Genomic DNA, 15,055 nt, shown 5'->3' with positions numbered 1-15,055 from the left:
CAACATTAATAGACTTGAAAAAAAGTCATCTTCTGGTATGATGTCATGTGAGGTCAATATTTTGAAAGTGATGAAAAGAAAAGTCAGCCAATCAGACTGTGTAGGTAAAACAACAAGGATATACATATAAAAATATTCTTGTTGACACAAAAAATATTTATCATAAAATTGATGGTAAATGCATATGTGAAACGATAAACGATAAATATAGAAAGGGGCGACATTTACTATAGCTAAAAGTATTTATTGGATAAACCCAGCTTTATATACTAAATAAATGAATGAATACATAAATGGTAAAATAAATAAATAAAGTGGTATAGTAATATGGAGGGGGAAGAGAGCTCCATAACGTGCCTCTAATTTCTGAGCTCTTCGACAGAATTTGTGGGGCCAAGATTTTCACAAAGCTGGATTTACGCGGGGCTTATAACTTGAGGAATTGAAAACCGCATTCAACACCCGTGACGGTCACTTCAAATATCTCGTGATGCACTTTAGATTTTGTAATGCTCCAGCTGTGTTCCAGGAATTTGTAAACCTCATCTTCCAGGATATACTGTATATCTGTTTGGTGGTATATCCGGACGATATCTTGATTTACTCACCAGATCTGACGATGCATCGGAAGCGTGTTTGCCAAGTCCTGTTGCAGTTAAGTAGGAATAGCCTCTACGCCAAACTCAAAAAGTGCGTATTTGAAAATAATTCCTTGCCTTTTCTGGGCTATGTAATCTCAGATCGTAGACACCAGATGGATCCGGAGAAAGTGAAGTTCGTCTTAGAGTGGCCACGTCCTCAAGGTCTCCGTGCCATACAGAGATTTCTTGGATTCACAAATTTCTACAGTCAATTCATCTCAAACTTCTCATCTTCTACTGCTCCAATCTCAGCTTTCACCAAGAAGAGAGTGAATGCTAAGGTCTGGACTCCTGAGGCAGAGTTAGCATTCACCAACCTCAAGAGAGCCTTCACTTCAGCTTCCGTTCTTCACCATCCTGATTTGTCTCAACAGTTTTCGTTGGAGGTTGATGCTTCTTTCATTGGTGCTGGAGCACTTCTCTTTCAAATAAACTCCAAGGGTAAGGCAGTATCCTGTGGCTTCTTCTCTAAACTCTAGTCTCCTGCAGAACGCAACTACTCTATTGGGACCGTGAGTTACTGGCCGTCAAATTAGCCTTAGAAGAGTGGAGGCATCTGCTAGGGGGGTCTGCTCATCCTTGTTTGTGGGTATGTGGACCCACTAGGCCGCACTGCTGTAGCAGGTACGCAGCTAGCCAAACAACAGGGAACCCCAGCAATCCAAAGTCCTGCACAAGGGTACCTGGATAGTCCAGACAGTGGCCGCAGCTCTGGCACGGATGGAGGTGTGTGCAGCAGGTAATGCCAGACGTGGCAGATGACAGCAGGTGCCGCAGGTTGTGCCTGACGTGGCAAATCCCTCTGGATGTGGCAGATGACACAGGACGTGGCGGATGAGACATCATGTGGCAAACAACAGCAGGTGCAGTAGACACGACTCCAACTAGTAGGCACAGGAACAAGCACACAGCACGGGATACAGGAACAGGTAACAGGGCACGGGTAAGAACTGGAAACGGGAAACACTAAGGGACCATATGCAAGACAGACTAGGGATAACTAACAACGCTCATGCAAAGATCAGATGGGCGGGGGCCATCTTATAGTCCAGGAAATCATGTGTGTTGATGATGATGATTTCTTACATGTGCACACGCTGGCCCTTTAAGAGTGGGCACGAGCTTGCGCACGCACCCTACGGGACACAGCGGACCAGAGCGGAAGTGAGCGCTGGCTTCTCCTAGGAAGGAGATGGGGAGCAGCGCTCACAGATCCATGGCTGCGGGCGTCAGGAGGTGAGTAGACCCGACGGCCCGCGGCCATGGACACTACAATCCTATTATCATCTACACCAATCACAAGAATCTCACTTAGTTACAGTCTGCACAACGACTGAACCCTCATCAAGCCAGATGGTTACTGTTCTTTGCCAGATTCCAGTTCCTACTTTACTTCCGTTCTGCTAATAAAAATATAAAGGCTGATGCCCTGTCTCGGTCGTTTGAAACAGATGACTCACAGGAGGACCCTCAAAATATCATTGATCCGTCTAGGTTTATTTCTGTTAACCCTCTGCAGATCAGAGACATTGCCCCTGGAAAAAATGTTGTTCATCCTGCTGACAGGAAAAAAAATCCTCATCTGGAGTCATAATTCCAAGTTGGCTGGGCATTCTGGTGTCCGTGAGACTCAGGACTTTGTTTCTCATCTCTACAGGTGGCCCACACTGCCTAAAGATGTTGTGGACTATGTCTCTTCTTGTCCAAGTGTAACCAAAACAAGGTTACCCATTCCAGGCCTGCTGGTCTGCTCCAACCTCTGCCTGTTCCTGATGGTCCCTGGCAACACATTGCCATGCATTTCATTACCGACATTCCTCCTTTTGCTGGATGTACCACTGTCTGGGTCGTGGTGGATCATTTTTCTAAGATGGCAAATTTTGTCCCTCTGTCTGGCCTCCCCTCAGCTCCTCGTTTGGCAAATTTATTTATTCAACATATCTTTCGTCTGCACGGACTACCCCTCCATGTCGTGTCTGATGGGGATGTCCAATAATACGTCTAAATTCTGAAGAGCCTTGTGTAAACTTTTGGATGTGAAATTGGACTTTTCTTCTGCTTATCACCCACAATCTAACCCACAAGCCAAGTTCAAAGGACTAATCAAGTACTGGAAAATTATCTTCATTATTTTATATCTGTTCAACATGATAATTGGGTGTATCTACTTCCATGGGCCAAATTCCCTTACAATAATCACACAATTGAGTCTACTGCTTCTTCTCCATTCTTTATTGTTTACAGCCAACATCCACGTGTTTCTCTGCCTGTACCGGCTACATCTCAAGTGCCTGCAGGCAAATCTTCTTTCGGAAGCTTTCTTCACATCTGGCAGCAAACAAAGTCTGCGATCCTGCAGGCAGTGGATTGCATGAAGAAATATGCTGATAGGAAGAGAAGAATTCCTCCCAATTTTCTTCCCAGAGGCAAAGTCTGGTTGTCTTCAAAAAACATTCATCTGAAAATCCCCTCCTACAAATTTGCTCCCAGATTTCTTGGTCCCTTTGAGATTCTACAACAAATCAACCCTGTGTCTTATAAGCTACGACTTCCCCCTACTCTCAAGATTTCCAACTCATTCTGTGTGTCCCTTCCTGAAGCCTATGGTCCTGAACCAATACAGTAAATCTCCTGGCTCTGCAATTTCTCCCAGTGGTGCTTCCGCAGTCTTTGAGGTAAAGGAGATGCTGGACTACAAAAATCTAGAAGCGAGGACAATCTATCTAGTAGATTGGAAGGGTTTTGGCCCTGATGAGAGGTCTTGGGAGCCTGAAGATAATGTGGATGCCCCAGTTATCATAAAAAAATTCTTCCTACACTCTGGACTTAAGAAGAGAGGGCATAAGGGAGGTACTGTCATGCCCGCGGTTGCTGACCACCGGCATATCCCACCTACCGGAAGCCAAGATTGCAGGCCCCTGGATCCTGGCCAGCATCTCTTCTCCGACAGAGAGGCCGGCACACACTGCTCTCTCCTCCTGCTGATGCCTGTCGGGTCCGCGCGCGCTTGTCTCCAGTCTTAAAGGGTCAGCGCGTGCACCAGGAAATTCACCCCAAGCCAATCCCAGCATATCTGGTACTTTAAAAGGAACTCTGCCCACTTGTTGTCATGTAAATGGTTCCTTAGCTGTATCTTGTATCCCGTACCTTGTATCCCGTATCCAGTATCTAAGTCTATTGTCCAAGACGACTTCTGTGTTCAAGTCCATTGTCCGAGATGACTTCTGTGTTCAAGTCGAGTATCCGAGATGACTTCTGTGTTCAGGTCGAGTATCCGAGACAAGTTTTAATAGTTTGGCACAAGCCAGCTTCTGATAGTCCGGCACCAGCCTGCTTCTGATTATCTGGCTCAAGCCAGCAACCCAGGTAATTTCTCCCTATTGACTGTCATTGACATTTTGTTTGATCAGCTGCTACTCCACTACTGCGGAGCAGCCCATTGGGTCCACATACCCCATAGCCGTGACACGAGTCAAAGGCCTTGGCTGTGCCCAGTGAGGGCAAGGCCCACTCCTTCTATCTCCGACTTGTACTCTACAGATGTTATCAGTCGATGATTAGTCGATTGGATAAATTTATGTTGTGACAAATTGGACTAAAAGGTACGACCCTTGTTAAAATTTTATACTCCCAGTTCAATAATAAAATTAGTCTGTTAGGGGCACATTCCTCCGGGTGTTCAACTGGATTTAGTAGTACTATAAGGGCTTGTACACACGTAACGGAATTCCGCAGAAAGTAGCAGAATTTCCGCTGAGGAAAAACCGCACCATTTCCTGTGTTTTTTACTGCAGAAAATTGTGTGGATTTTGCTGCGTTTTCAATGTTGGGAGATGTTGACATTTCCTCGGAAAAATGCAGCAATTCTGTCCACTTTCTGCAGCAGGCAATGACATGCTGCAGTCCAAAAAACACGCATCGCAGGTCAATTTCTGGTTGGCAATTTTACGCAGCGTGTGGATGAGATTTGTTAAATCTCACCCACTTTGCTGCTACTGTATTCTGCTGCATATTTTCCATCCGCAATTCCGCTATGTGTGGACAAGCCCTAATACTGGCCCCATTTATGAAATATGAGAGGAGACCTGTGTTAAAAATGTTTTGGTTAAGGGAGAGTCGCCTAGGGGCTAGACGGTCACTGTATTTAGTGTATATTTCTATATAAAGGCCATCTGGACCTGGGGGTTTCCTTTTGGCCATGTCTGAGATAAACATGCACAAAACATTTATAATTTAAAACCAAATTTTTCACTAAATAACATTATTTTGCTGTATTTTCCTTCAAAATATCTCTTTATGCACTTTGAACATTGATGAGCTATCCCATTTGTAGTAAATAATATCATGTGAACTGTAATTGAATTGAGAAATTAATATTTTTAATTCTGAGCTCTTCTTTACATTCTGACCTTTAAAATAACAAGCCTGCTAATCTAGATGTTACATTTTAACAAGTCAAATATAGCAAGTATAGAAAGTAAAATGCTGTCTGCGTAAGTGGAGTATGACATTGAGAAATTATGGTATTAATATTTTGGCATACACAGCAAAGACTGTTTAGATTAAAATTAAGGGCAAGGAGTCAAGATGGTGGGCAAAACGCTTGGCTCTTGCATTGCTCTTTCAAGGAGTATTCCAATGATATATTCAAATACTGATGATGGGACAATTTAATCAGTCTAGCAACGTTGTTGAGCCTTGACATAAAGGAATTATAGAAAACTTCTTGCTTATAGAGATGCACTTGAAGCATTGTGTTCACTCAATGCCGCCACTTACACTAAATATCTGTGTTGTATCTTAATTGTAATTTTATCTGTTCTCTAGTGGAACACACAATTATAACACCAAGACCAGCAGGCTAAACCCTAAACAATGGATGGTAAGGAGAAATATAATAAATGTGTAGCTATACCATCCCATTGGGTGCTAAACATTCAATTTTGTGTCACACCAGTAGTTAGTCAATCATAAACCAGCACAATTTCAGGAGAGCACTAAGCTTTTATGGACTAACGCAGGATTATTGCCCATTTGTAAGGGATATTAAGGCATTTAACACAAAAGCTTATATAAAATAGGGCATATTTATTAATACTAGCATACCACTGAGTGTTACGCCATTATGGAATATTAATGTAGCAATCGCGATATTTTTACACAGTGCATGTTAACCGACCAATAAAGTGCAGCAATTAAGCTACTCCTGGTTGTACTTGGAGAAGCCCAGCAGTAATTAGCGCTAAGTGGCACTACAAAGTGGTGGTGGGGCTTAAAAAAAATATGGCACCCAGGCTGAACACAATTTTTTCAATACAATTATGCCAAAAACTGGTGTTATTGCGTTGATAAATATGCCACGATTTGTTGTACATTTCAAAGCTCTACCCCCACTGAGAAAAGAGTAACATTGTGGAGAAATTACTAACTGCAAAAAGTGATACTGTCCTGTCCATAAAGCTGCTCAGTCATATACTTTTCTGCCATCATTACCAATTTTCACCTTTTGGAACCCTTAAGATTTATTTTGGAACACAGCGATTACACAGAATCCACTATGAAAAAACATTGGACTTAGCATTAGTTTGTTATTTAAAAAATAATTATTATTATTACAAACAATATTGTTTTTGTTGCATTATGCTTTGGTTAAAACAACTGATTATAATGGATCAGCCAACTGGACAAACGGCTGCCAATATGCATCAGTTTTCTGAAATCCAAAGAAATTCTACAAAAATACACTAGGGTGGACGTGCCCATCTAAGGCTACATTCACACAAATATAGCCCACCTCGGATGTGAAAAACTGCAGTTTTCCACGGCCGAGGTGGATGCGGGCGGGAGGCGTTGCCACGGATCCCCCACAGACTGGAGTCTATGGAGGGATGCATGACATGCAGTAAAATAGGACATGTCCAATTTTTCAATGGACCGCTCACATGCACCGTTGAAATAACAGTCGGGTGAATGGCCCCATTGAATTACATGGGTCCGTGTGACGAGATTCACGTTCGTGTGAATTAGCCCTAAGGTTCACTATGCATAGACAAAACATAAACAGGGCTCCAATGGAAATGCAAGCACTGTTAAAAATTCTATTTTCCTGTGTGCTGTAGTCTCAAGGCTCCACCATTGTTTTTTTTGTATTAACCCCTTCAGGACACAGCCTGATTTGGCCTTGTGGATGCAGGTGATTTTTTCAAATCTGACATATGTTCGTTTATGTGGTAATAGCTTTGGAATGCTTTTACCTTTCCAAGCGATTCTGAGATTGTTTTCTCGTGACTTATTGTACTTTACGTTTGTGAAAAAATGTGGTCGATAAATTCAGTATTTATTTGTGAAAAACACCAAAGTGTAGAGAAAATTTGCAAAAATTTCGTTTTTAAAAATTTTAAAGTATCTGCTTGCAAAACAGATATTAATACCACACACAATAGTTACTAGTTTATAATTCCCATATGTCTACTTTATGTTTGCATAGTTTTTTGAACGTCCTTTTATTTTTCTAGGACGTTACAAGGCTTAGAAATTTAGCAACAATTTCTCACATTTTCAAGAAATTTCCAAAACCTATTTTTTCATGGACCAGTTCATTCTGTAATGGCTTTGAGGGCCTTATATATTAGAAACGCCCCATAAATCACCCCATTTTAAAAACTGCACCCCTCAAAGTATTCAAAACCGCATTAAGAAAGTTTCTTAACGCTTTAGGCGTTTCACAGGAATTAAAGCAAAGTAGAGGTGTAATTAACAAGTGTAATTGTTTTTACGGAAATTCATTTGTAATAGAAACATTTCTGTAACACAGAAGGATTTACCAGGGAAACGCAACTCAATACTTATTTCCCAGTTTCTGCAGTATTTAGAAATATCCCACATGTGGCCCCAGTGTGCTACTGGACTGAAACACAGGCCTCACAAGCAAAGGTACACCTAGTGGATTTTGAAGCCTCCTTTTTATTACAATATATTTTAGGCTCCATGTCTGGTTTGAAGAGGTCTTGTGGTGCCTAAACAGTGGAAACCCCCAAAAAGTGACCCCATTTTGGAAACTACACCCATCAAGGAATTTATCTAGTTGTATAGTGAGCATTTTAACCCCACAGGTGTTTTGCTGAATTTATTGGAATTAGTCTGTGAAAATGAAAATCTACATTTCTTCTGAAGAAACATAGACATTTTAAAATTTGCAAGGGATAAAGGAGAAAAAGCACCACAAAATTTGTAAAGAAATTTCTCCTGATTACGGCAATACCCCATATGTGGACATAAACTTATGTTTGAACACACGACAGCCCTTAGAAGGGAAGGAGCGCCATTTTCTTTTGGAGCTCAAATTTTGCTATAATGGTTTTCTGTACCATGTCGCATTTGCAATGCCCTGGAGGGACCAAAACAGCGGAAACCCCCTAAAAGTGACATTCACTATCAGAATCCAAGAGAGCAAATACCTCTTCAGCGGTATATAACGTGCGTGCCATTTTTTTACGTATTTTTTTTTTAACACATTTTTGTAACAATTTTAATAAAAGTAACAAAGAAAAAGTCCACTAATCAATTGATCAATACATTTATAAACGACCCTAACAATTAATCAATTAGTGTCTAGAATTAATAGAGATGTAAAATATAGGAATACATTATTTTATCGAAATGTGTGTGTATATATTACGGATACATATATAATCAATTGAATCTTTACAACTAATCAATTGTTGAACGACTAATAATTAATAACTTTATGAACGACCCTAACAATCAATTATTTGATATATAGAATTAATAAAATTAATAATTTATATGAATATTTGTATATATATATATATATATATATATATATATATTTATATATATATATATATATATATATATATATATATATTACGTGTGCGTATATCTATACCACATCATAGATATATATGTAATTAATCACATCACAACAAAATTATGACAACCCTAATAAATAATATATTTATGAACAGCCCTAACAATGAATCAAAGTATTTAGTATTTACAGACGTGTAAAATATATGAAGATATTTATATAAGTATATGTGTGTATGCGTATATATTACATGTACGTATATATCTATATGATGTTATAGATATATAACATCCCTAATTATTCATTTTTAGTATTAACAAGTTTCAAATATATGTCTATATATAATATATATTACGTGTGTATATATATGTGTGTATATATATATATATATATATATATATACATATATATATATATACAAACTTGTGTGTGTGTATATGTGTAAATATATATATATATATATAGACGTGAGTGTGTGTGTGTGTGTGTGTGTGTGTGTGTGTATGTATATATATATATATATATATATATATATATATACACATATATATATATATATATATATATATATATATATACACATATGCACACACACAGTATATATGTAATGATGGGGTAAGGAAACAGACAGGTGAGCCCTAATCTACCCGCCACTCAGTCGGTGCCTACTTGCACGACCCGTCCTAGGCGAGGGCGTACAACTGGGCGACGGTCCCTACGCTCAATACGTGCACGAGAGACAAACAGACAAGGGTACACAGAAGCTAAGGGAAATGGGGCAGTTGCCCACAGCAACACCGTGAGCAACAAGAGTAGTGAACGAGCCGAGTCAAACCAGGAGTGTACGAGGTACCAAATGCAGAGCAGGAGCGTAGTCAGTAAAGCCAGGGTCAAAATGAGGCTGAGGTCAATAGTAATAGCTGGAAAAGCAGAGCTAGGAAACAAAAGAGAATCACAGGCAAAGACAAGAAGCAAATGAAGGTATACATAGACCGAGGGCGGGAGCTAGAACCGTCTGGCCAGGCTGTGATAGGTTCTCCCACTCCTCAGCCTACCAGCCTGAGTGGTAGCAGATCGAGTCACTCTAACAGACCTAGGAGCAGATGCAGACTGATTAACCACGGGCGTCGACACAGAAGCTGTGTCTGGCATATCCTTTACACTACCGCCCCATTTATGAGGGGCCACTGGACCCTTCCTAGGTGGACCTGGCTTATTAGGGAACTGAAGATGGAACCTCCTGACCAATACCCCAGCGTGAACATCCCGGGCAGGTACCCAAGTCCTCTCCTCAGGCCCGTATCCTCTCCAATGGACCAGGTACTGGAGGGAACCTTGGACCATCCTGCTGGCCACAATCTTGGCCACCACGAATTCTACCCCTTCAGGGGTGAGAACAGGGACCAGAGGTTTCCTCGAGGTAACCAAGGATGGGGAGCAGCGTTTCATTAGGGAGGCATGAAACACGTTGTGTATTTTAAAAGACGGGGGTAACTCCAGCCGGAAGGAGACAGGGTTAAGGACCTCAATGACCTTGTACGGCCCTATAAACCGGGGAGCAAATATTTTGGACGGAACCTTAAGGCGCAAATTTTTTGAAGACAGCCACACCAGATCTCCGACCACAAACAAGGGGTTAGCAGAACGTCTTCTATCTGCCTGAGTCTTTTGTATGCTCTGGGACGCCTCTAGATTCTTCTGAACCTGGGCCCAGACTGTGCACAGTTCCCGATGAACGACATCTACCTCGGGATTGTTGGAACCACCCGGTGAAACGGAGGAGAACTGTGGATTAAACCCAAAATTACAGAAAAAGGGGGAGACCCCTGACGAGTTACTGACCCGGTTATTAAAGGAAAATTTGGCGAGAGGAATGAAGGAGACCCAATCATATTGACAGTCAGAGATAAAACACCTTAAATATTGTTCTAGAGACTGATTAGTCCTCTCAGTTTGGCCATTAGTTTCAGGATGGAAGGCCGAGGAGAAGTACAGATCAATCTCCAACTTTTTACAGAAAGCTCTCCAAAACAATGAAACAAATTGTACCCCTCTGTCAGAAACAATATTGACAGGAACCCCATGGAGACGCAGGATGTGCTTGACAAACAAAGTAGCTAACGTCTTGGCATTGGGTAGTTTCTTGTGGGGCACAAAGTGGCACATCTTACTAAAGCGGTCTACTACAACCCACACCACCGACTTGCCTTGAGATGGAGGCAGATCGGTGATAAAATCCATGGAGATATGGGTTCAAGGTCTCTGGGGAATGGGCAAAGAACATAGTAAGCCCGCTGGTCAGGACCTGGGAGTCTTGGACCTAGCACAAATTTCACAAGCGGCGATGTAGGCCTTAACGTCTTTAGGCAACCCAGGCCACCAATAGTTTCTAGCAATGAGGTGCTTGGTACCCAGGATGCCAGGATGGCCAGATAGTACAGAGTCATGATTCTCCCTGAGTACCCTTAGCCGGAAATGCAGGGGAACAAACAGCTTGTTCTCAGGAATGTTCCTGGGAGCTGAACCTTGATCAGCCGCAATTTCGGAGACTAAGTCAGAATCAACAGAGGATATTATTATACCTGGGGGCAAAACACAAGCAGGATCTTTCTCCAAAGGAGGACTGGCCATGAAGCTACGCGACAGTGCATCAGCTTTAATATTTTTAGACACAGCCCTATAGGTGACCAAAAAGTTGAATCTAGTAAAAAAACAACGCCCATCGAGCTTGTCTCGGGTTTATCCTCCGGGCAGATTCTAGGAAGACCAGATTCTTGTGGTCGGTAAGGACCGTTACCTGGTGCCTAGCCCCCTCCAAGAAGTGGTGCCACTCTTCAAATGCCCATTTAATGGCTAAGAGTTTGCGGTTGACCACGTCATAGTTACTCTCAGTGGGCGAGAACTTCCTAGAGAAGTAGGCACAGGGACAGAGATGAGTGAAGGACCTGGTACCCTCGGACATGACAGCACCCACTCCCACCTCGGAGGCATCAACCTCCACGATGAATGGCTCCATTTGGTGAGGCACTGGGGCAGAGATAAAGCACTTCTTAAGGATCTCAAAAGCCTGGACCGCCTCCGGAGGCCAGTGGAGGAGATCAGCACCTTTGCGAGTAAGATCCGTAAGAGGCTTAGCGATGACCGAGAAGTTAGCAATGAATCTCCTGTAATAATTAGCAAAGCCCAGGAAGCACTGTAACGCCTTCAGGGAGGCAGGTTGGACCCATTCAGCCACAACCTGAACCTTGGCAGGGTCTATGCAGAATTAATTAGGAGTGAGGATTTGACCCAAAAATGGTATCTCCTGCACCCCAAACACACATTTTTCGGATTTAGCAAAGAGTTTATTTTCCCTAAGAGCCTATAGCACCTTCCTGACATGCTCAATGTGGGCGGACCAGTCCTTGGAAAACACAAGTATGTCATCAAGGTACACTACAAGAAATACCCCCAGATAGTTTCTTAAAATCTAATTTATGAAATTCTGGAAGACCGCGGGAGCATTACACAACCCAAAGGGCATGACGAGGTATTCGAAATGACCTTTGGTTGTGTTAAACGCAGTCTTCCACTCATCCCCTTCTCTGACTCGGATAAGGTTATAAGCCCCCCGAAGATCAAACTTAGAGAACCATTGGGCCCCCTTAACCTGATTGAAGAGATCAGGAATCAAAGGAAGGAGATACTGGTTCCTTACAGTGACCTTATCCAAGTTTCGGTAATCGATGCACGGCCTAAGACCACCATCCTTCTTCCCTACGAAGAAGAAGCCAACACCTACCGGAGAAGTAGAGGGGCGAATGTAACCCTTGGCCAGGCTTTCCTGGATATATTCTCTCATGGCCTCACGTTCGGGACAAGGGAGATTAAATATCCTACCTTTAGGGAGCTTAGCTCCTGGTACCAAATCGATAGCGCAATCGTATTCTCTATGAGGAGGTAACACTTCGGAGGCCTTTTTAGAAAAAACATCAGCGAAGTCCTGAATAAACTCAGGTAGAGTGTTCACCTCCTCAGGGAGAGAAATAAAATTAACAGAAAAACAGGACGTCATGCATTCATTACCCCATTTAGTAAGATCCCCAGTACTCCAGTTAAACGTGGGATTATGCATCTTCAACCAGGGATGGCCTAAAACCAAATCGGACAATAATCCCTGCATCACCAGTACAGAGCACTGCTCCAAATGAATGGAGCCAACAATGAGTTCAAAAACAGGGGTATGCTGCGTAAAATAACCATTAGCAAGTGGAGTGGAGTCGATACCCACTACCGGGACAGGTTTAGGCAAATCAATCAATGGCATAGCTAGAGACATAGCAAATTCAACAGACATAATATTAGCAGAAGACCCTGAATCCACGAAGGCACTGCCGGTGGCAGACCTACCCTCAAAAGAGACCTGAAAGGGAAGCAAGATCTTATTAGGTTTCATATTTACGGGAAATACCTGTGCGCCCAAGCGACCTCCCCGATGGTCACTTAGGCGCGGAAGTTTTCCGGCTGCTTATTCTTACGCCTAGGACAGTTGTTCACTTGATGCTTGTCATCCCCACAGTAGAAGCAGAGACCATTCTTCCTGCGGAGCTCTCTACGTTGTTGGGGAGACACGGAGGCCCCGAGTTCCATTGGTTCATCTGAGTTTTCCGTGGAAGAACGAAGCAAAGGAACCTCGGGAACCATCATGGGGGAGCCAGAGGAGAAGGCACAGAAACGTTCAAGTCGGCGTTCCCTGAGACGTCTGTCAAGACTTTCCTGCTAAAGCCATAACCTGATCTAGAGAGTCAGAAGAGGGATAGCTAACTAACTAACAGGTCTTTCAGGGCGTTCAACAGACCCAATCTAAACTGGCACCTCAAGGCAGGGTCATTCCAGCGAGAAGCTACACACCACTTCCTAAAGTCAGAACAGTACTCTTCAACGGGTCTCTTATCCTGACGTAAGGTCACCAGCTGACTCTCGGCAAAGGCAGTCTTGTCAGTCTCATCATAGATGAGCCCGAGAGCGGAAAAAAAAAGTCAACAGAGGAAAGTTCAGGGGCGTCAGGAGCCAAGGAGAAGGCCCATTCTTGGCGGCCGTCCTTGAGCCGTGAGACAATTATACCCACTCTCTGGCTCTCAGAACCTGAGGAGTGGGGCCTTAGACGGAAATAGAGTCTACAACTCTCCCGAAAGGAGAAAAAAGTCTTCCGGTCCCCTGAGAACCGGTCAGGCAACTTGAGATGGGGTTCAAGAGGTGAGGTGGAAGGCACTAGCTGGTTAGCATCACGCTGGTCGCACCTCTGAGCTAGGTCTTGGACCTGTAAGGAGAGACCCTGCATTTGCTGAGCCATGGTCTCAAGGGGGTCCATTGTAGTAGGAACCAGGGTAGAAAAGGTATATGGGCCTGTGATTATGTAATGACGGTGTAAGGAGACAGACAGGTGAGCCCTAATCTACCCGCCACTCAGTCCCTGCCTACTTGCACGACCCGTCCTAGGCGACAGCGTACAACTGGGCGACGGTCCCTACGCTGAATACGTGCACGAGAGACAAACAGACAAGTGTACACAGAAGCTAAGGGAAATGGGGCAGTTGCCCACGGCAACACCGTGAGCAACAAGAGTAGTGAACGAGCCGAGTCAAACCAGGAGTGTACGAGGCACCAAACGCAGTCAGTAAAGCCAAGGTCAAAATGAAGCTGAGGTCAATAGTAATAGCTGGAAAAGCAGAGCCAGGAAACAAGAGAGAATCACAGGCAACGACAAGAAGCAAATGAAGGTATACATAGACCGAGGGCGGGAGCTAGAACCGTCTGGCCAGGCTGTGATAGGTTCTCCCACTCCTCAGCCTACCAGCCTGAGTGGTAGCAGATCGAGTCACTCTAACAGACCTAGGAGCAGATGCAGACTGATTAACCACGGGCGTTGACACAGAAGCTGTGTCTGGCAGATCCTTTACAATATACATATATATCTATGTGATTTTATATATATATATACACATTATAAGCCCTAATTGATTATTAATTAATTGCCCTAATCTGAGTACTATCTAAACTATCTACCTAACAGACTACCTAAACTATAACTAGCTGCCTACACTAAACTATCTATGTGGAGGTGTTTTTTGTGTGTATTTCACAGTTGGTGTGTCTTTATATGAGACACACAGCAGCTGATCGGCACAGTGCTTCTTCTCCCTCACTGTCTCAGAACGATCTGACAGGGAGGGAGGAGAAACATTGTAACAACCAGGTGAAAGTTTGTTGCTGCAACAAACTTTGCTGTGAACACCATAATTAGTTTATCATGGTGATCACGTCATCAGGACCAACACCAATCCGGCCCTGATGTCTTCTCTCAGCACTAAGTCTGCTAGTAGCAGCGTGTGCTGAGAGATTCAGTTCATAGGGAGAGCTCTGTGCACTCTGTTCTGACACCACGTAGATTATCGGGCTGCAGGACACAAGCCCAGCACTGCAGCCCGTTAATCTATGTGGGCTGGTCGTGAAGGAGTTAAAGGAGTTATCTGGGGACCAAAAATTACATTTCATTAATATTTTTATGTGAAAAAAAGTCACTTACTAATGTACTTTAATTTTA

The sequence above is a fragment of the Rhinoderma darwinii genome, chromosome 5, assembly GCF_050947455.1.
Source record: "Rhinoderma darwinii isolate aRhiDar2 chromosome 5, aRhiDar2.hap1, whole genome shotgun sequence".
In the NCBI taxonomy this organism is placed as follows: Eukaryota; Metazoa; Chordata; class Amphibia; order Anura; family Rhinodermatidae; genus Rhinoderma; species Rhinoderma darwinii.
Note: the sequence above shows the minus strand (reverse complement) of the source record.